At 47.2% G+C, this 23,611-nt stretch overlaps 1 protein-coding gene across 2 annotated transcripts in view; it reads right to left on the bottom strand.

The window, feature by feature from the left end:
- Positions 1-23,611, bottom strand: part of LOC311261725 (zinc finger SWIM domain-containing protein 6-like) — a 48,253-nt gene that overhangs the window by 23,477 nt on the left and 1,165 nt on the right. The window lies entirely within an intron of this gene.

Genomic DNA, 23,611 nt, shown 5'->3' with positions numbered 1-23,611 from the left:
ACATCCATGACTAGCTACTGTTAGCTTGTTAGCTCAGTTAGCCATGCAGCTAGGGGGACAAGTGGGGGAGTGTTGGTGTTTACACTGCTAGCACAGGAGCTTTTGACCGCTTTAAAAAAAAAAAGAGGTTTTCAGGCTCGGGGCTAGCTGGTTAGCATGCTAACTTCAGTAGTTGCAATACAAGTACATAGACGTCTTTAACATATTCAAAACATTAACAAAAACTATCAACAGAATGTGAAGCAAAAACAGTTTTGACTCTTGTTTTCAACTATTATTCTTACATATTGCACCATCAACCATTGAATCATTTAGCAAACAGAAATGCCAAAACTTCACTGGTTCAAGCTCTTTAAAACCACAAATTCACTGCTTTGCTTTGTCTTAAATGATAGTTAAATGAATTTCAGATGTAGCCCTGTATAAAACTTTTTCCTGACATTTCATAGAACAAAAGATGAACTGATTTATCAAGAAACTGATCCTCAGGCTAATATGATGAAAATAACTGTTGGTTTCAGTCCTAAATGACTAAATTCCTTTGTTTTACTCATCTTGTAATAAACCAATCCAGCTATTTTTAGTTATTAAGTTTCACTCTGAGCCACTCTGATTGTTTGGATAGGGAGTTTGATCAGTCGTGATCAAGTAAGACCAAGATTAGTTCAGGCATCTATCATCTCCGATCAGAATCAACAATTGGACAACGTATTGAAGATGCCCTTTAGTAAATGACATGATTGAGTTTATCTCTTTAAGAAAGAAGGCACTCAAGACGGAGTTGGAACAATTATATGAAACAGACTCAGTTGGCCACAGTCACCTGCCAAAGGCCCCATGTTCTCTTATCACGAGAGCATGATCAGGACCAGCTGTTCTGACTCTGAGCAGGAGTAAATGAGCCTGACAGAAATCTAGATGCAGGAACTCAGATTGAAGAGGAATTGAGAAAAGAGTAGGAGGAAGTGAGCAGTGAGCAGCGGCTGTTACGGCATGAATTATACAGCCTCGTGTTTGAATATAATGTTTGATCTTATCCTGACTGCGCTATCCGGAGGCGCGGCTAGTCATTATGCGAGGATGAATATGAATGAGCAGGGCGGGGTCCCCGGCAGTGGCCTAAAACACACACTGATGAGCATATGAAAGAGACGCACATGTACGCACACAAGGCGCCGCAGCGTGAGGTCATGCATTTATTAATAATGGGAGTGGTTAGGAGAGACAGAGAGTAGCTTATGAATGCATTGATGTGCTCAGGAGAGATCTCTGAAACGCATGCGGACCAGTCAAAGACATACATCTCTTAAATATGTTTATCAAAGGGCTGAGCACTTGCATCGCTGTGATATCAAGCATGTATTAACGCGGATATCAAAGCGGTTTCTGGGCCTCCATATTAGGTAGGGAGGGAGGGGCGGGGGTTGAATATTTCATAGGGTACAGAGGGGTGAGGGGTACACAAGCGAGCTGAAGAGAGGTCAAAGTAGCTTTATGTCCTCCTCGAGGGTTAAGAATGCAGGTGAATGAGAAGGAAAAGAAAGAGGGAAGTAAAAAGGGTCACAACCCTTGCCTAAAGAGTAAGCTATGCCCTCAGGAGGGATACAAAAATAAATCACGCTGCTTATATTTCTCCTTTGCAAGTTTAAACAGCCTATGCGCGAGCTCGACCGAGGCCCAATATTCCAAAAAGGCTCCATTATTAAGGATGTTGCAAACCTGGTGAACTGCAAGAGCATCAAAACAGAAATAGCAATGTTTTGTTATTGTATTGTAGAACTAAGAAGTGTTGGCTGCAAATGTCTAACAGTGCAGAACTGCAGAACATTGCCATGGAGATATGCTTTTTCCATTCGGAAAGCCAGCTGGCAGAGGAAGTGCATGTTCGTTAACAATATCCACAGAAGAGGGGTGTGGATCGAATATGGCAGCCACTCGCATCTGCAGTGATCAAAGCCTATACGTCTACAGCTGCGAGAGAGGCAGAGAGACATACTGAGTCACTCTTAAACGAGACAAAAAGGTTTACATGCTGCAGCTGGTTGTCGAAAAAGGAGAGCTCACTTATTTAGCTGTGTAACAACATGCAAATGAGCAATGGCTTTTAATACTTGCCGATACGTTTCGTGTGTGTGTGTGTGTGTGTGTGTGTGTGTGTGTGTGTGTGTGTGTGTGTGACACGAGCTTATGTTTCAAGAGTGGCCCCTGGTCCAGAGAGGGGAGAGAAAAAGAGAACATCAAAAACATGTGGGGCTGAGAGAGCTCAAAGAAAAATCAACCTCTGATACAAACACACACTCTCTTACGCGCGCACACACACACACACAAACACACACACACATATCAGAACGTCGTAAAAGCAGCAAATGTTTTCTTTTTTCCCACAGGGAAGATTAACAGGGATACTTTTTTAAAATTCAAAACACATGGAGTATGAAAAACTAAATAGCGATAAAAGACTTGTCCTTGTTTGAAAAAAAAAAAAAAAAAAAAAAAACCTCTGTTGTGTTTCCTTTTTGCTTTAATGGACACTCTCACTCTCTCGCCTTCCAAGCCCTTTTCATGCGTCCCTCCCTCCGTCCACATTCCCACAGCTCTTTCGCTCTCGCTCTCTGACAGATGGGTAGGTAATGAGTTTCGCCTTTCCCCGTCCAATCGTCTGGGCACCAAAAACTGCCCCCCACGCCAAAAATGCCCTTTTAATTTAGCCAAGCACTGAGTACAGGGATATTACTGTTTAGGTGCACACACACACACACACAAGCACACACTGCACACACACATACCTCCCATGACTCCTGGTTGGGTGGGTATGAAACCTTCAATGTCTCATGTGCTAGCTATTAAAGAGCCTGGTTTCCCCCTCACCCAGTCCACCCAGCTCCCCTCCCCTAGTGGTGCTCAGGGCTCTTTTCTGTGCATGTTCAAGAGGCCAGGGTTGGCTTTCAAAGTAACCATGGCGGCCATTTTTAGAACAAGGCCTCTGTGAGGTTGCCCTAGAAACCCCTTCTGACCGCCCTGGTGAAATCACACTTGGCCCGGAGAGCTGTGGAAGGCAAGCGCGAACAGTGTGTGAAAGAGTGAGTGAGAATTAGTGTATGTATATATATGTTCGGATCCCACAAAGGCCTGCGGACCACCCACACTCTTTGGGGGACCCACATCAAAGCATTCCCCCAAATAGCCCTTCGCTCCATCTTTCCCTCTGGTTTTTAAGTTGTATGAGTGCCGATAAGCCAGCGTGCGCTCTCTTGACCAGCTCGGACCACTTCTGTCCATTCAGACAACGAGAGGCCTCTGAAATACCGGACTCCTGCTCTTATTTCAGCGAGGAGAGGCGCAGAGTAAGACCAGCAGCTCCTTCAACATACATCTGCTGTGACGGAAGAATACCGCCTTTATACGCTCCCTATAAAACAGGATTTAGCTTCCCACATGAAGGCAGGCGGCCGGTATCGAGGCCGGGCCCTCGAAGGTTTGCTTGCCTAAGCACAAAAGCGCTCAATGTTCCAAAATCACTGGGGCAAATTAGATTGAGCAACATACATATATTTCCGCAATCAAATTAAGATTCCAAGTCAACGGAGAAAATTCAGGCCCAGCAGTGGGAAGGTCATTACGTTTATTGGCTGAATTGGTTCATGAGTGACTGTCACCTAAATCTAATATGGCACCATGCAGTTCAGACAGCGCACATTGAATTTGTGTGTGGGTTCGTGTGTGTGTGTGTGTGTGTGAGAAAGAGAGATTCTGAATACATGATTGATTTCAGTGCGAGAACTGGGATGAAACAAATGGGCGAGTGTGAAAGCAAGTCAACAAAAGCAAAAGAGGAGAAAGCAGAAAGATATTTAGGGCCCATTCGCCCGCGCCGATTCACTTTAGCCTCGCACATTAATCAAATTACCTCATAAGCTGCCGGCAAACAAAGAAGCAACACCTAAATCCGACTAGAGCTGACCCAGAGGGGGCCACCTGCAGTAGCTTTAACACGGGACTCTTCTCTATGCAGACCAAAGATAGCCTCCCCGAGACCTCACTGAGAAAAGGGCTACTGGACTGGAATCCAATCCGTTTGGTCGGATTGAACCGAGAGGCCCCGCTGAAAGGAGATCTGAACCACAACTGAAGAAAAGCAAGGCCCCGCAGCAGGTCGAGGCAGGGTCGGGGAATTGTTGGGCGACCCCCACCTCCGACGCTTCCCCCCTGTCCCACCCACAGCTAAAGGAGCATTTCCTTCATAGCGGCTCCTTGAACTCGCCCAATTAATAAGGCTGCAAAGGTAAATACAAGGCCTTTCAGCGTCGTAGAGGGGTAGGTCTGTGCGAGTAACAATGAGAACATGCGTGTGTGGTCCTATAAGGAAGCACCCATACAGAGACTATAAACAGAGATCAATGCTATTCTGCAGGAGACCTTGCTCCAGGCGTGTGTGTGCATGTGTGTGTGTGTCCTAAGTGTGGGACGGGCTGGAATAACACAGCTGAGCTCCAGGGGCGGCCATATTTATGCCTTAAACCCTCTGGTAGACCAAAAAGCCTTTTTTCTCCCCCGGTGTGTTTTCATCCACACATACGTGCACGTGTATAATCTCACAGTCTATCTAGCGCCTATCCCGACGGACACAAATGAGCAATACATTAACGTTTTGAGATATTCTATGAATTTCAATGCTTTTACTTCCACCCGAGATTTGTGACAGCAAAATCTGCATGCTAATCACAGGAACGGGAGGGAAAGAATATCGGCGTGTGCTTCTGTGTGTGTGTGTGTGTGTGTGTGTGTGTGTGTGTGTGCGTGCGTGTGCAGTGACGGCTGTCTGGGTGATTGGAGTTGTCATCAGCTGGCGGTTGAAATGACAGTCGACTACTGGGCTGCTGCCACTTTGTTGCCATGCGGTACATCAGGAATGACTTGCAATTTTCTAACTATCACTTTCAAAATGGATTCTAATTTTGCTGGATCGGGGCTGTCAGGCGGAGCTGGTGTTACTGCTCTGCTGACTGATCCCAACGGTTGGCGTTCAGAGGGCTGACCAGTACAGAAAAGACAGTGAAGCCTCTGTTCAGGGACGTGATCGACACAAGACAAAAAGGATAAAGTGATGTGAAAATGGGTTCTGTTAGTAATAGATGGAACACCCGGCGCGCAAAAACTGAAAATCAGGGGGAATGGGTCTCTTCTGTCAAATGAATAGTTTTGGGAAATCAAGTTTCACATTCTTGCTGACAGTTAGATGAGAGGATTGACACCAATGTCTGGAGCCAGAGGCTGGTTAGCTTAGCTTAGCACACAGGCTGGGAAGAAAGGGAAGCAGCTAGCCTGACTCTGCCCAAAGGTGACAAAATCCTACAACCAGCAGCTCTAATACATCATATCTCAGTTCAATCCGTACAAAGTAAACTGTAGAAAAGTTGTGGTTTTACAGGGGGTTATGTGCAGGACTGTTTTAGGACAGAACTGCGACTTCCTTTTTTCCTGCCTGTAGGTAAACAGTGTAACCTTCTGACAGAGCTAAGCTAAGCTAAGCGGCTGCTGGAAATAGCTTCATATGTACTGCACAAATAAAAGTGTCAGCAATCTTCTCTTTCTCTTGAAACTTTCAAGAAGAAAGATACAATCTTCCAAAATGTCAAACAATTCTTTTAAAATCAGATTACAATATTTTTTAACATGGCTAAAGACCTCAATGTACTAGATACCTTCATTTTAAAATAATATATTAAGTTACAGTATTACTGTCTGTGTAGAGTAATACGTGACTTATGACACTACGTTTTAGTAAATAACCTATATAGAACAATTAAATAGCCTAGATCTTTAAAAAAAACAAAAAAACAAATTGCCTTGGACACAGGGATGAGCAGGCAGACAAAGGATCAAAGTCTGATATATTATGTGATAGGAATAAATATTTTTGATTGTAGGCTTAGTCATATGAAACACAATAGACCTATACTTTCTATAATGTAGCCTATGATGACATGACAAGACAAAAAAAATGCTTTCTATGCAATTTAAATGTGAAAGTGTAAATTTCACATAAAGAAATGTTCATTCATAAGTGAATTAAGCCACTTTCACAAATGTTCAGTTCACAATTGACATTATTCTATTTTAACATGTTGAAATTTTAGCTCACTTCACATGTAAAGATGCAAGTTTTTATATGATTTCGTTTGTCGTGTTTTGTTCCCACATGTGCAACCTATTATCCAGTTCTGAAGTCACATGTGAAAGAGTACATTTTCATTTAATAAGTGAAAAAAGCCAATCAATTACTTGTGAAAATGTCCAGATTACAACACATGTAACAACATTATTTTCTTTTAACGTGTTACAATTTTAGTTCACATGTGAAAAGGCAAATTCCACATAATTTTCGCTGTATTAATGTGAATTTCCAACAAAGCAGGCTATGTTTGTCAATGTTAACTATTAAACACCTTAGTGTAAAATTACTATAGGTGTAATTTAATAATGGCACCTGCAGGGTATTGGGTGAACTGTCCCATTAGCTGCTATTCGAACAAATTCCTGTCACTGGAGAAGTCAGTAGCCTGCTAATTCCGTCTCCTGGCTGTACATTAACTATACATTATCCCAATCCATGTGCAAGGTTCATTAGTGTGAATGAAATTACAGCTGGCTAGAAAGCTGGAAATGAATGTGTGTAATTAGCAGAGGTCTGTCCCAGTAGAGCCACGCAAGCTATAGACAGAGGTAATGGGATCCATTGGAAAGTCATTGTCTGCTTCTTCAGGGTTTGAGTATCTTTCTAATGACAAACCTATACAGTCGAGACATTATAGTGTCCTTTTCCCTGTGAAGGAGGGGAGTATGGGTCGGTCGAGAAACTGCACAGGAAAAGAAATAAACAAAGAATACGGCGATATGTTTCATTGGTTTTTGAATGTGTGTTTGTGAGGCGGAGGCTGTGTTCGTGAGACCTTCCGCATAATTTGCATGCAGAAAGTGAGCCAAAATGACATTTGCTGTGCCTGTCAGAATTGATTACAGATGCGTTTCTCGTGCTTAATTTGAACTTTGCCCTATAAATCCTTTTGTGATTAATCTTTTTGATAAAGCGGCACTCAAAAATGTGTCTCGACATCAAAGCCCGAAACACAAAAAAAAAAAGGACAAAAAGAAAACAGAACAAAAGTGTAGAAAAACGATTCTGTAAAGCACATCACACAGACATGAAGCAACTACTGTGGAAAGCAACATGGCTGAAAGTGAAGGGAATTAATTTGCATATGAAAATAGCTGGCCACTCACAGCACTGGACTGGAAACTACAGCATGACTGCGTGTGCACATGTGCGAGTATGTGTGCGTTTTTAGGTCCACTTGTCCATGCCAGGAAATAACCTTACACTCTTATACCCTTCCCATTTCGTTTGGAAAGTCACCCGACACACTCCACCACACACACACACTCACACACACACACACACACACATATATACAACCCCACCCTTTGACACACACTCATGATGCCTTCATGCATGCACGCATACTGGCTTCAGTGACTCCCTGCAGTCAACCTCCTTCTGCTCACAAACAGCCCCACCTCTTTCCTTTTTCTCTCTCCAATAACTGACTCCTCCCCTGTTCCTCCCTCCCATGACACACACACACACACACACACACACACACACACACACACACACACACACGCACGCACACACAGAATTTTGCCTAGCCCTAAGCTGACCCGTTGTGTGTGTACTGACGTCACACACTAGACAAGGGGAGGCATCATTCCAGACAGACACACACACGTGCACACCCACACACACACACACACACATACACACAGGCCCCAGCCGAGGGGGAAGCTGCATTCCAGCACAGGCACACAGACACACAAACACACATCACCACGCCTGGCGGTGGGAAGCATGGGGAGCGCTCAGCTGTAGCGGGGAGGTGGGGAAGAGGGCCAGGGGAGGCGGAGGGAGGGAGGGTGGGGGGGAGTTTTCAGCGGAGGGAGGAGGGAGCCATGGCTCTGAGCCAGTGTTCCTCTGAGCTCAGCACTTCCCCTTTCAGCTCCAGCCAGCCGCCAGTTTGCGTAACGCAGCCCATGCAGCCCTGCCGGCTCGTGCTTAACCCCTTCCTTCCTGGAGTCACTGAGGTCACACCCGCTGTTCTCTGCCACATCCTGGCGTAAACCCTCCCCCTGCCCTACATCCCCCCCCCCCTCAACATCCCCCGGCTCAGGCTGTCCCATTATAGCACGGAGCACACTGGCCCAAGACTCATACTTCCACATTATCACCTGACACGGATGGAAGCAGAAACACACACACGTGCACAAAACACACACAAACACCATGGAGAGATGATGCACTCACCAGGAAGTAGGTTAACCTTTTGCATGCCACGTTCTTACAGTATATCTTTGCCTTACCTATGAATTAGAATGAACATGAGACTGAGTAAATGTCTAAATAGGTAGGTAGCCTGCCTTAGACTGACATGGATTTTCCAGCTTCAACTCTCTTTGAAGACAAAAACACTGCAATACAAATACACACCCATTAATTAGCGATTACCAAGCAATTATCATGGCCACAGAAAAACTAACCACCTTGTGACAGATTTGTTTGTATTATGAAATCACAAAGAACAAAGCATGTGTAATGAGGCGAGTAAGGTATGTGTGTCTATTCAGCTGTATGTCCATTGACCTTCCAACAGCTTATGTAGGCCAAAGTGTCCACTCTACCCACAGAGATGTGAGGCCTCGTACATCAGACGTGGCGCCTTCCCCCCTAAAAACCCCGATGAAAAGTGTCACAGCTCACACTAACCACTGCAGACACAGTCCACGGCGGAGGGATGGGCAGAGCGGGGGGGGTGGGAGTGAAGGAGGGAGGAGGGGGAGGTACTCTCACATTTAATATCACTTGACACGCGTCATCCAGCATCTCTCAAACAGCCGCTGAGCCTGTGTCAAAGCTGCGGCTTCGTCGTAGAAGCTGCACATGCGCACGCAAGGGCGCACCTTGTTCACGCACACACACACACACAAATACAAAACAAAGGCAACCCGAAGACAAATATCTCAGCCACCTGGCGCCGTGATCGACGGGCTGCTGCACAGAACGGGAATAACCGGGATGAAGACAAGTGAGGGAAAGAGGAGAGAGGGGGGGAGGAGGAGGAGGAGGAGGGGGGCAAGAGAAAGGTTGACTATGTCTCAGCTGAATCGCGGTGGTCGATTCTCTTGCCTGCGGGCTATTCCTGTAAATATTGACGTTGATGTTAGGACCACTCTCTTAAGGATAAGCTATAAAGCAAGGGGGTTAGATTTACTCCGTGCAAACTATAAGCATCTGAAATCACATGCTACGCTTGGCCTTCTCGGAGCGCGTTCAGGGGGAACAGCGAGAGACTTTCAGGGTAAAGAACTGTGACCGCACGAGGGGTCTCAGCTCTCCCGGTAGGTCCACAGCACACTCCTCTCCCTCTCTTGATGGTTTAGGTTTCAGCTCTCAAAGCTAAAAGCAGGCAGCTGACATCAAAACCTTCAGAGAGACCCCCATTTCCCAGAAAACAGCTCTTGTTTCATGTAAATAGCTGCCTTTCGTGGCTACATTGAGATAAATTGCACCCTGCTGGACAAGAGGGAGACAATGTTCACCCTGGAGCCTCTTTTGTTGACATCTGTGCGCGTTGCCATGACGACACGTGTCCGACCGGTGAGAGCGCATACGTACGCGCGCGCGTGTGTGTGTGTTTGCATTCACGGGTTGTATTTGTGGCCTTGCATACGTGTTGGCAAACACAGGCGAGGACGCAGGGGGAAGCGGGCAGGTCCGCACACATTGAAACGAAAACACAAATACCCCCTCTCATTCTTTCTCAAAACGCACAGGAGCTTGCGAGGAACAACACAGGAGCGTGACCAAAACTCTGAATCAGGTTAGCCTTGCTTCCAACTACCACATCCTCGTGGGAGGCTGCAGGCGGAGAAGTTTATTACTAATCGTCCTCACGTTAAAAAGGGCAAAACTAATCCAACTATGACAACACATTTTCCAGAGGCCCTCCGGAGTATTGTATGTGTCCGGTCAGCTGGGAATTAATCTGCTGGAGGAACGCAATGATGCTTGAATTCATTTTAATACAAGTGGGTTAAAGATGCCAGTCCTCCTATGGGACCACCATTGCTCCACGGACTGTAGTCCCCATCCATCTAACTTTGTGCAGGAATTACTGGGATTGTCTGAGCACTCACAGCACCTCGGCAATGTTTGATAAAATTTGCTCAAATTAGAAATTTTCATAGACGACAGAAGAATAATCATATCCGTGTGCAATTACGCCGATTATGTCTCTTCGGAGACTTGTGAAGTGAAGGACTATGTCACCTCTGAGACCACAGGAAACAAAGGCCAACTGCTTTGTTTATATTCCACCACGTGTCTGTACTTTGAGGTCCTCATTATGTTCATTTGGGATGCCAGTGTGCTGAAGGAGGACAGGGGGGTTCACTGGGGGATTAAGACGGGAGGGGGGCACGACTGAGGGGGTACACACCCAGTGCCATGGCAACCGTAAAAGAGGTTGAGAGTGCATATTAATCATAAAGAATATGTGTGCATGTGTGTGTGTGAGAGAGAATCCCCTCCTGTGGGCAAGTCAGCATTCACCCATGAAGTAGGTCAGTGAAATTTGCCCAAATTAGGTCAATGGCAGTCAATGGGTGCCATCCTGGACAAGAGAAAGAATAAAGAGGAAAAAGAGACAGATAGAAAGTCCATAAGGTTAGGAGAGCAGAACCAAGCCGCTTACTACATCTTAGCTTTAACACTTAGTTAATTACTGTTGCGCTGGTCCATGTAAAACACACACACACACACACACACACACGCTCCAAACACACCAAAAAAGCCTCAGAGAGAGGAACCAAAGCTCCCCCCAAAGCGGAGAGAGTTCTTTACAACTTCAAGCCATCACTTTTTTCTCCACTCAAACATCCCCAGTATCAGAATCAGTGCGCATCAAAAAGCCAGTTTTGACTGAAAACGCTTTTGATAAGCAGTCCGATTCGGTTACGGCGCTTAGGTCTGATTATTTAGCAACCCTCCTCTCCTCCCCTCCCTCCCTCCCTCCACCCCCCTCTAGCTGTGTGGATGGTAGCTCCTTTGTCATCCGCCTCTTGTTTCAACTAGCTCCTTCCCTCCCCATTTTTGAAGAATCCACATCGGGAAGAGAGGTTGTTGTGCGTTGTTGCCAATAAACGGCGGAACACAGGAACCTTTGAAGTCCGTGGCACGATGTGATTTGCTTTCATCGTCCCGCATCTGTCAGTCAGCGAGAGAAAAACGTGACTCCAGAAAGGGAAAACTTTTTGCTGCTTTTTCCTCCCCAATTTCCCTCTTTGCACATACACATGCACACGCAACCAAAACAAAACAACAAAAAAAATGACAACAAAGGCAGCCAGAACCACAAAGGCTGTATTGGGCATTAGACAGACAGGGAGTGGGCTGAATAATAATCTGCGCGGAGTTGCGAGGTGTTCCAGAAGATTCTGATGTCGCTTCAACTGGTGCAGACTGACTCTGCTTCTTTCTGCCCGGGCTTCCTTGGCCCACTTCCACACAAAGGGAGGTGTGTGTGTGAGTGTGTGTGCATCCCACTATAGCTGTGGGGTGCTCTCTGAACTTTATTCTGTCAGCCCTCTGTCGCTCATCTCACTGCAGTTGGGTGTCAGAGAGGAGGAAGAGCATTGACAGGTGTCTTCTGTGGGCAACGTCTGTTTGGAGGAGTGATGGCGGAACCTGGGCCTGCACCTAATCACACAAGCCTGCAGCCTTGCTCTGACAGCCACAGAGGGTTGGGGATGGGGGTGGGGGGCAGGGGGGGGACAAAGGCTCCTTTCCCTGGGCAGCGATCAAACTCGAGCCCCTGGCTTGCCTGGAGATGTGACAAGGCCCACTTCCCCTTTGGTTCCTTTTTCCCCATCCTCGCCCTGCTGCCAATCATGTGTCAGATGCTTCACGCTCTCGCACGATGCACTGAGCGTATGTGTTTGCGCTCAGGCTGAGCCTGTCTACACAAGTTAAAGAGATGTACAGAAACGAGAGTGGAGGAGACAAAGGGACGCACGTGGACGCAAAGAGCTTCACAGGAAGCGTTGAGCCAGAAACGAACAAATGTACAAGCTAAACGTGGCTCGGAGTGAAGCGAGCCACAATGAGTTACAGTGACTAACGTTACTAGCCAGAGAGAGAAAGATGCCTGGCTAGGGAGGCTGGGTATAGGAGCCAGAGAACTGAACTGCAGCCAACCTGGATGAGGCCTCAGTCCAGATAAGTTGGGACAGTACCAGGGGCCCAGCTACAGCCCGTCAGAGCTGGGAGGAGGAGGGGGGGCAAGTGAATTAGCAAGAAATACAGAGTGAAAAAAAAACAGAAAAAGAGAAAGAGAGAGGGCAGGCAAAACAGAGAGAGAAAGAGAGAGAGGGGTTTTGAGGCTTTTCAGCTCCGAAGTGGGATGGAGGGGGGATGGTTGGAGGGAACTGCTGAGAGTCAGGCAGAGCTGGAGCCGAGGCTCAGAGGCAGGGCCAGGGCTGAGCTGGGGCTGCTGAGAGAGGAGCCAGGGCTGTAGGCCAGAGGAAGGAGGGAGGGAGAGAGAGGGGCTGAGAATAGGAGGAGGCAGTGGCAGAGCTGAGGCTGGGGCCGGGGCCAGAGCCAGGGGCCCCAGCTTTAGATTTAGTCAGCTGTTCCCCTGGCCAGCAGCTGGAAGGGAGAGGAAGGGAGGGGAGGCAGCAGGGGAAAGACAGCGCAGAGACTTCAGGGGGAGAATTTTAACGGAGAAACGGAAAAGTGAGAGGAGATGGAGACGAGTAAAGAAGGAAAAAAATAGCTCAGCGATAGAGAAGGGAGAGAACGAGGAGAGCAGGGGGAGAGGGTGGTGTTGGAGGTTTGGAAAGAGGACAGTGGAAAAGCCATTAGATTCCTATGAGAGAGAAAACAGCGCTGAGAGCAGACAGACTGACAGAAGGTGGTTAAGGCTCACTGGCTTCGCAACCACTCTTCCCTTCCTCCCTCTCTGGTCCTCCTGCTCCCTCATTCCTCTCTTCCCTCCCTCCATCCTCCTCCTCTCCTTCCGTCACTGGTGCACAATTCTCTGGCTACCTCCGTCTCAACCAGTTGTGCTTCGGCAACAGCCCCGCTATTCATTACGCACGACCTGCAGGCATGACCCTAAACACACACCGAGATCCCAAACAGGTGCCCCACACACATACATACACACACCACAGCAGCAAAGGGATCACACATGACTGGAGGGGGGGGGATACGCAGGCAGTGTGGACAGAAGGGCTGAAGTGAGAAGAGAGACCTCTCTGTGGCTGCCTGAGAAGCACTGCAGGAGGAACAACAAGGAAAGAGGGATGGAGAGAAGAGAAAACATTGAAAGGAGGAGAGAAAAAACGATGTAATTAAAGCAGAGCGCGTACACGCTTTGTTTCCATAAAAGTGGCAAAATGAGATTTGGAGTAGGGGAGCGAGGGGCGAGGGTTTGCCACGGGGCAAGCAGCCACTGCTAGCAAAGCACTTTATGGCCTATTATATTCCATTCAGATGGACCAGGCGTCTGGGATAAAAGCATTTAGTCTGTGCGTTAGTGAGTGACTCAGCACTCGGAGCCTTCACAGGTGGACCCCCTCATAACTACACAATGCATATCAATGAAGTGGCTTGCTCTATGCATATGGATCACTCACTCCCACACCTATGCCTCTGGTTTTTTTTTTCCTTCCCCTCCACCTACGCCACCTTTTTCCTCCTCAACCTTTCACATCTCCTTGTGGAGACACTCTCTGTTGTTTACTCTCTTTTCAGCCGGATTGAAGTAATTCCATCGGCTCTTTTTATATAAAAGGCTTTATCATGAGTAGTAGTGTCCAATTGGGCAGGCAATAAGAGAGAATGGATGGGAGCCGTGTGCTCCGAAAATAAAAAAAAAAGCTTGACAAATGAAACCCTTCGCGCATTTCTTGCATCACATTTTTTACTCGGCTTTTCCTAAAAATTAGGGGGGAAGACATGTCTGTGCACGGCTGGAGCACCCACCCACCCACCTCTCCTCCTCTCGTTCCCTCTCATTTAGTGTCGAGATGGTAGACAGCCCCCCCTTTCCCTCTATTGCTTTCTCTCCATCACTCTCTTGTCTCCCTTCACCGATCTGCCCTTTCCTCTCCGTTCTACCTCTACGCCTCACTATCCCCTTCTCTCTTCCCCTTGGTGGTGGTTAATGGCACAGGGATCCAGCGTGGAATATAGATCAGCGCGAGATGGATGGGGCACCAGGAGCTCCGGCCAGTCCCGTAGGTCCCAGACCAAAGATTAACTAAATATTAGCTGACAGGAAGAGAGAGAGCGAGAGGCAGGGACACAGCTGCAGCTGCTGGTGCCACTGCCGGCAGAACAAACGACAGAGATTGTTTTTAACCCCCTTTGCTCTCGGGAGGGACGCACGCGATAAACACACGAGCGATGCAAAAAATACACACAAACGGGGTATACATGCTGCCACGCGTACGCACATGCTATCAGAGGCACCCTGGGAGAAGGAGTCCACTAATCACATTCTCTCCCACCCCCCCCCCACCCCCCTCTCTGCCCTGCCAAGGCGGATGGCGAGGGGGGAAAAAGAGGAATAAATCTTTATTAGGCGATGTGTCCCTGCTTTATCGATCGCTTCGCTCCTTCCCTTGCCTCCTCCCTCTCAACCCCCCCTCTCTTTCTCTCCCCTCCTTTTGTTATTTTAGGCGTGTGTCTGCCATCCAGTCCAATTGAGTCAGGCTGTACATCAGAGAGGACCATTACCCATGTCTCCCTGGGCTGGGCTGGCTGTCACTGGCTGCGAGGGGGGCAGGAGGTGAGGTGATGTAGCCACCCAGGAGGGACAGCTAGCCAGCTAACAGCTAGCCAGACAGACAGGCAGCCAGATAGTAGGTTTTGGGCAAGAATGCAGACAGACAAGGGCGGAAGACAGTCAACAACGCCAAGTGACAACAATGGTGGATTTAGATTTTACCTCCACTCAAGTCCTGCCTGGTGCTACGAGCACGGCGTAGCAGACACAACCTTATCTATGGTGCTAAATTCTCACTCGCTGCTAACCAAGAGAAAAAAGGGTCACAGCTTTTTTCTGCCAAATGTTTACAGCGAAGAATCTACGGCACGTTACCCACAAGAACACTGTAAAAACAAAGGGCTGGGTATGGTTTCAAATCTTTCATCACTAATTCTGATAACCCAAAGTAATACTTTTTCAGTGCCTTAGAAATAAGAACAAAAAAAAATTCCGTTTATTAAAACTGAAGAAGTCAATCAATTTTGTCTAAACAAAAGCAACCGTACAAGGACTTTGTCTGGATAAAACAGCCTATTTTTTGGGCCTTTTGTGGCTTTAATACGTAGGACAGCTTAGAGAGATGACAAGAAGTCAGATGAGAGACAGGGAGTGTTGTGGCACCCCGGTAGCATCATCCGTCCTCTCTCTCATCCCTTTTCCTGTAAAGTCTCCCAACCAGTAAAGTCATGAAATGGCTGAAAAAAACAAAAATCAAACGAGGGGGCATTCAGCAAAGGCCCACTGAAGAGAGAACACAGCCTCTGTACATGGACCACATACTTAAATCAGGAACTATCTAATCAAAGAATAAGTAAATAAGATTATGATTCTGACCACAGCTTCTTCAGTACATCACTGAAATGACAAATATATCTAAAGTAATAAAACCAGATGAATTGTTGAAGGGCATGGCATGCTGAACCCTGAAAAGGTCACAGGATTGCCCTCAAGGCCTGGAAAATATCAGGGTGAGGATCATTTAAAAACTTCAGAGAAGGACACCACAGTGAATAAGCCGAGTCCTGTTCCTCTCCTAATTCCAGGCGGAGGTAAACAGAGAGCTTCTAAATGTAGAAACAGTGATAGCCTCTGAGGTCTGGATGCAGACTGCTAGCACTGAGCAAAGAGAACAGGAGCTAGCTAGCCGGCTAGCCTTTCCTTTGGGAGTTTCGACACAGGAAACACTATGGAAACATGCTGTATCTAGATAGGGGCAGTGTAAATAAGATATGAGTTTCTATTGCCTGGCTTGGGAAATGAAAATGGTAAATTGAGAAGGGGAGAAAGAGAGACCATGAGAGCTTATAAACACAGGGAAGGAATGCACACAAAAAAGGAGGAGGATAGGCACAGGTATGGAGAGATTAGGGGTAGAAGAGCCAGAAAATAAGACGAGGGGAAGATGAAGGGCAGGAATGAGATAAGAAAAAAAAACGAAGCAAGTAAGGAAATGAACATGAAAGAAAAAGAATGAACCCCTTCAAGACAAAACTATTTCGAAGGGCAAACTAAATTCCATACTCAGTTGAAAGCCTTCCTATCCTTCCCCTTGAATCTCGCTCATTCTTTTTCTTGTCTGTCTCTAATGCCTGGAGAGCCTTTCTAGCTCTATTCAGCTCCACCACAGAGCAGTGAATGCATGTCTCACATGCCACACAGCCACGACATCGTTGGACCAGGCACAGCCAGAGGCACCTCGCACTCTCAGGGCCTCCTCCTCCGCATAGCTCACACAGCACTTGAGCCTGCCGGGCAAGGAGAGAGAAGGGGGTAAACTCCCCCTCTCTATCTGGCTCGGATTCCCGATTGTTCCACAAAAGGACAAAAAAAAAAAACTGGGCAGTCTCGAATCTCTCTCTCAGCCGGGCATCTCTCATGTGAGAAATTGCTTATTGGAACATGCAAAGGACACATTCAATCAAGCAGGCAGTCTTTTCCTTTGGTGAGGTGCTGTTTATTGGAAAACAATAACGTTAGCATTGGCCCGTCTTTCAAGCAGAGCAATCGGCCACAGGAGGAACAATCTGACCAGATTGACCTTTGACTTTAGTAAATCCCTTGGGGTCAAGTGAGGAGGTCAACACTGGGCCAGCTCAATTCTGGGGGAGGGACAAGTCGATGAGTGAACACCTCTGTCTGTCTGTGTGTATGTGTGTGTGTGTGCAATCGGGGTCAGCGGCAGGTAAACCCTCATCCTCTGCTGTTGTTTATTCTAAGGCGCCTAGTCGCTGGCACCGCGAGGCAAGTGTGTGTCTCAAAAGCATGTGTGCAAGCAAGTGTGTGTGCGTGCAAGAGTGGAAACGGGATAGGGTGAGAATGATGACAGACGGGAATGTCATCCACCCTCTTATCATTTACATGCCTCACCTTTATTCAGGCTGACACACACAGCCATAAACACGCTCGCTGAGCCATTAACACACAAAGTCCTACACGCACATGCACGTATTCACACACAGAGAAAAACGTGCCTCTACAAACAAGCCCGTGGAAGTATTTGTTGGGGAACATTTTTGCCCAGGAAGCAGTACTCCAACCTCAACCCAACAGTCATTTACAAAAACAGCAAGAGACAACGTTAGACACAACACATCTCTGTGGCCTTGGTGGCCTCTTTTCAGCAAGCAAAAGCGTACGGTGAAAGTTGGTTTCATGTAGACGATGCATTACAGGCCGAAGTCGAGATGGTCTTTGCTCTATCCTTAAATTTTGTCTGGGATGGATCAAAATATTGCCCTTAATCTGGGACAAGAGCAGGTAACTTTCTCAGTAACAAAATATACAGTGGTGTGATGCACACACAGACACACACACAGAGAAAGAGAGAGAGAAACACAGTCACACACATACTCAAATCGTTTGTAGCCTTTGGGCTGATCCAAAGCTGTTTGGCTTCTGGGGAGAAACAGCTGTTGACCAAAGTGCACAGAGAGGCTCTGTCCTGTGGCAACAGTGAAAGCATGTGTAGTCTTTAACACGTATTCTCATACTTATGGAGTAAATATGCACGCACACTACACATACATTGAACCTTCCACTGCAGTGAGCAGAGTCTTGGACTGCTTTGTGCTTATTTCAGCAGCCCATTGGTGCAAAGAGGAATTCATTAAAAAGAAAAAAGAGTGAAAGGGAGCATCAGATAGGAGAACGCTGAGTGCTGCATTCCCCTGTTGTTATTATTGCCAAATCGAAGAGAGAAGGGCGGCTGGTAATAAAAGTCATTAAATGAAATAGAAAAAACGGCTTTTAATAGGGCCTTGTCGTTGTGGATTTAGTAGCCTTTCTATCGCCTGCTCCCTCTGCTCCGCTCACTGTGCTCACGGTGAAGAGAGGGGCAGGAGCTCTGTGGAAGGAGCACTGGATTCCTAGACAGAGTCAGCCAGCCGAGGAGCTGTGCTGACGCACACCCAGCAGCCACAGTCTGGGACAGGAGACAAGTCAAACTGGAACGGGGACTGGGGCAGACGTTAGACAGCTCATGCTGGAACTTTATTACTTTAGCCGGTTTATTTTAACAGAGACGATGCAGGCCAATCTTGTACATTGAGTGTCTCTGAAAATGAGCCAGTATTAGCGTGCAGGGTAATTTTGAAATGTGGTCTTTGGGTAACTTGGTAATGGGCCTGAGAGTGTGGCAGACGCACGGTGGCTAGGGCTGGAACTGGGAACGGTGATTTAAGAGGGGCAGAGAGGAAACGGCTATGTCTGGGACCAAGAATGGGACCGGGAGGGAGGCTGGCTCCAGTCAGGTGGAGGGACTGGTAATAAGGCAGACCAAGCTAACTTGAGATGGCAGAGGGGCGGTCTAATGGTATGGTCCTACAGGAGAACGTTATGGCTGGGTGCAGAAGCTGGAACATGGCTGGCTAGAGGAAGTTATGGTCTGTGGTGGGAATGATCTATCTAGAGGCACATCTGGGTCTGGGAATGGTGGAAGTTAGAGTTTGGAGTTGGGGATGTGAGAATCATTGGACCTTCTGGAAACTTCTGCTGTTCTGGGAACGTGACAAAGCTAGCAGAAGAACCAGCGGTCATTCATCACTCTATGAACACAGCACTGTCGAGGTTTGCTTTATGGGTTCAATCCTGAAGAGGGCCACCCAGACTGAAACTGGCTCCGGCTGACTGTCTGCAAGTGATCGAAGGCGGAAATTGAGCTTGTGCTGAAACTCATTACGAGGAGAATGAAAGTAATTATCGCGTAAACACATTTCAGATTTACAGTTCACGTGGAAGATATTCTCCCTAACGAATGATTAACAAACACCTCATTACCTGGGCGATCTGTAAATCCAGCTATCGATCGTGGGACTGAACTGAAAACGTTAAAAATAGAGACGAAAGCTAACGTGTTTCCACTACGCGACAGCTGAAATGTATCCTATCTTACTTTTCCATTCAATGAACATAATGGGACAAAGGCCTGGAATCTGCTTCTCTCAGAGACACACAGTCAGAAACAGAGAGGGAGAAAAAGAGAGAGAGGAAGCACTTTCCCCAAAGACTCAATGTCTCTTCACATGGATGCGGTTGCTGCCCCTCTCTCTCTCCCCCTTGGACAGCCATTTGTTTACACTAGCTCTAGGCTCAGCCATGTTTCCATGACGATACAAGCCCAGGGATAGTCAGTCACATGGCTGGGGGTAGACCTGAGGCACCGGATCCAGGATCGCTGCTCCCCAAACGGTCTCACCTTCGAGCGAGTTGGAAAACAGCAAGACCGGCTTTAATGTTTACTTTGATCCTCAGAAAGAGCCTCACCGAGAAAACATGAAACATTCTTCAATAGTCCTGAGTCATATTGTGTCTGCATCTCTTTAAGCCCTGAGTCACAAGTTGAGTCTCTCTTTACAACACTGGTTTCACGCAGAAGAACAGCATATTCGGAAGCGTTCTGTCTTTGGTGGCAGGCATGTGGGCTCATTCTCGACGGGCATTGTAAAAAAATAAAGGAACTCTCTAACCTAACAGGAAAATAAAACCAGATCCACCCACATGAAAAGAAACGGCCCACACACAAACAAAAAGAACAAGCCCCTCAACCACCAAAAACCCAGCTCAGCCTGATAAGCGTCTCGCAGACAACACGCTCATGCAAGATTCACGTTTGGCATCTTAAATTCTGCACCTCCGTGGACAAAATGCTTGAAATGTCTATGTGGGTCCTCGAGAAGCCCTTTGTAAAGCCCTGTGAATTCTTAGTTCAAAAAAAGTGCAGAGCACAAAAATGTGTGTGTGTGCGCGAGTGTGTTCTTGCACAAACATGCTCGGTGTTACTCCACCTTTGTAAGAGGTACAGATTTCTCCTTGGCATTCGGCTTACGGCTTTGTCGCACAAACAATAACCTGCTAGTGTGCGCAAATATTCTTTGTTGTTTTATCAGCCTCTTTGTTTTGTGGGTGTTGTCTTGTGTCTGTGTGTTGTATTGTTGTAAATTATGTCCGATATTGCCACGATACTGCCTGAATGCTAAGCACACATGTGATTTAAAGTCAACAGGAAGAGACAGGTGGATTTACAGCTCCTCCGTTCGCACACCTAAAGTGTGCCTTTTAGGAGCTTAACGTAGAGTCTTGTCTTGTGATTTTCACCATCTGCGTTACAAAAAAAAGTGAGCGGGGTAACAAAAAACGAGGGGAACCTCCAGCCCGGTTGTTATTTCGACGTTTCGTTGACATCATGATAAAAAGAGGGTGGGAGAGAGAGAGAGAGTAGATGACGCAGAAACCTAATTAAGATTCTCCAGAGCGTGAACAAATTAACCTGAGTTATGAGCATGCAGAAGCGCAAGACAGACACACACGTATGCACGCACACACATACCGATTCGTCTCCGAAATAGGTGGAGCAGAGGAGGATGACATTCACACTCAAACAGGCATGACTGCCATGGACATTCAGTGATATTTTAGACGGGCGAAAGCAAAATTATTATAGGCTATCTGGTCCAACAACACCACCATGGAAAATACACCAAAATAGGCTACGGGATATGCATATCTACTTTCATTCTGCTTGAATTTAAAACAGCCTCCACAACGTGTCCAGCTCATCACTCTGATTTGGGGCAGCTGCATGATAAAATGACATGCAGCTTCATGTGAACAATTTGCCTAACAAGGAGAGCTGGATAAATAGGCTGTAGCATGTAGCTTACGCTAATGACATTGCAGAGAGCGACATATGCCGGGCATCAGTATGTCACTCCAGGGGGACATGGGGTTTACGGTAACAGGATAGTAAGAGTGAGGTGGTGTGTGTGTGGTGGTGGTGTTGGTGGGGGTGATGTTGTTTTTTTACCTCCTGGCACAAAGCCCTGGAGGCAGACAGGGAGGGGTGGGAGTTAGAAATACAGGGGTCAAAGGGAGGAGGAGGAGGAGGACAGTGCATGACAGAAATGAATGAGAGGAGAGGGGGTGAACTTGACCCAGACTGGAGGACTAAAACAGGAAGGAGGGTAATGAAGTGCAAACATGCTTTGTCATGCCATGTTAGAGCCATAGGATTAGAATTCTATAATTAGAGGACGGGGCTCCATAATACTAGCCTTCCTTTCAGCATGATGAGCTGCCGAGTCTAAATTACACAAGGGGGCCGCAGAACAGATGCTGTGATCAGAACAGGCAGCTCTGGAAGTTTTCTATACCGGTAAATGATGCTCAGTTACTGCACTGCATGGTCTGATTGAGAGAGCTAAAGAAAATGTGAAACTTCGGTGAGATCTACTGATATTCCTGTGATCAGCTCGCGACAATGTCATTTCCCCGACAGACAGCGGTTGTTATGGGACTGTTCTCCGGAGCGACATGCATATTTCATTCCATTCATTTGCAGTTTTTTTGATGTATTATTACACACGGAGCCTTTTCTCGAGCAGGTTGAGGGTTAGGTATGTGTTCCACTAGATGGTCAGCGGCTGACAAATTCATCACTAATCCGACAGAAGAAAGGGTGCGAGAGAAGGGCTGGAGCTGGGCTGTTATAACACCGCTATAACAGGAGGAGCAGTGGACTGCTAGATAACACTTGCATTCGTATATGAATATTTATCTGGAAGGCTGGCATTGGAACAGATGAGCTCGCATGGGAGAGAGAACAACCCATCCATCTCACTCTCGCCCCTTCTCTGCGCTTCATTCTTTACTTTCATACATCCCCTTCTCTGGCAATCACCATTTCAATGCCTCTTTCCTCTTTTGCATTTCCACCCACTTTTTCCCTCTAGGCTTCCCCTTCTTTTTCTTGATATCACCCGATCTATTGCTCTTCCCCTTAAACGCCATCCCCCTATCCGTTCTCTCTCTGCAGCACTGATGTATGGAGAGAGATGGAGCAAAAAAGGGAAAAAAAGCGTGTGATTAATGTCTTTGAGAAAAAGATAAATAATCACAGGAGACTGGGGGCTGGTAGTTGGCCTTAGGGGAGTAAATATGGAGAGTTTTATAGCTGCTCACTTGGGAGAGAGAGGGGAGGTGGAGGAGGAGACGAGAGGGGGAGGAGAGGAATACGGCGACAGCAGATCCATTCAAGTATATTAGCTTTCCCCCCCATACACAATAACCTCCGCATCTATTCTATTGCTCTACTGTCTTTCATCATCACCACTGAATCCCATCCCACTGACAGCACACACATGAGAAGCCACACAAAGCCACGCACGCTTGTGTGCACGCACAAACACACCCTCACAACCACCCTGCACTTTTTTTTTTTATCCAGGCCAGACCCACTGTATGTGTTTGATGGGCCAATACATGTGGTGTGTGATGTGGCTGACAGCCCCCTCCCATGCTGCCCTGCTTTTAAGCCCTCATCCTCCAGTGGCTGCCTGTCCCCTGGAGTAGATTGCATCTTTTATTTATCATTTTCCCTTCCTTCGCTTTATCTACCCCAGCTCAGAAAAAAAACAAAAAATTCTGGGGCGAAAATTGCAATCAGCATAACATGCCCTCCTCCTGCTGTGTACTCGCCTGTCATCCTCCACTCTCTATGAGCATGCAGGATGAGACTGACAGCCCGTGTAGACGAGGACACACACATGCACACACAGATGCACGCACAACCCCCCTCTGTGTTTATCAAACCCCCACACATACTCTCTTCTCTCTTTCTGTCTTTCACACGCGCACAAAAAACACAAGCGTTGGCCAAAGAAGATGACCCCGTTGCCCTCTTTGTCACTCCTTCTTACTATTTTCCGCACACATCTCCTCAGTGACGCCTCGCACCGCTCTGTGCTGAGTGCCGAGCTTCCTAAAGCCCCAAAAGAGTGAGCGCATAAATGAGTCTAATGCTGGGGAATCTGGTAAACAGGCCAGAGAGGGAGGGAGAGCTGCCTGCCTGTCTGCCTGCTCCATGGCTACTATTGTGCACTGCACATTCTCTGAGCCCACAAGAGCTGAAGCCATCTCCACACAGATTCTTTGGAGGGATAGTAAGCCAAGAAGTGAGCGAGGGAGAGGGAGCAAAGGGGGGAGGAGAGATGGAAGAGGGTGAGGGAGGGAGGGAGGGAGGGAGGAAGAAGATCATGCATAAAATCTTGTTTGCAGAATGCATTAAGATTCAGATGAACTGGGGGGGTTAATGGGATTAGAATCCTGAACCGTTTCCAAGGGTGGGGAGTCGGATTGACAGCTGAGTCTATTGCACTGACGATTGCAGTGAAATATTGTTGTACTGGCAAAGGCAGCCAGCCAGGCAGGCAAGGCAGGCAGGCAGGCAGGGG

The sequence above is a fragment of the Pagrus pagrus genome, assembly GCF_965226575.1.
Source record: "Pagrus pagrus genome assembly, chromosome: 8".
Taxonomy (NCBI): domain Eukaryota; kingdom Metazoa; phylum Chordata; class Actinopteri; order Spariformes; family Sparidae; genus Pagrus; species Pagrus pagrus.
The sequence above is the reverse complement of the archived record's forward strand: the minus strand, read 5'-3'. Positions and strand labels throughout refer to the sequence as shown.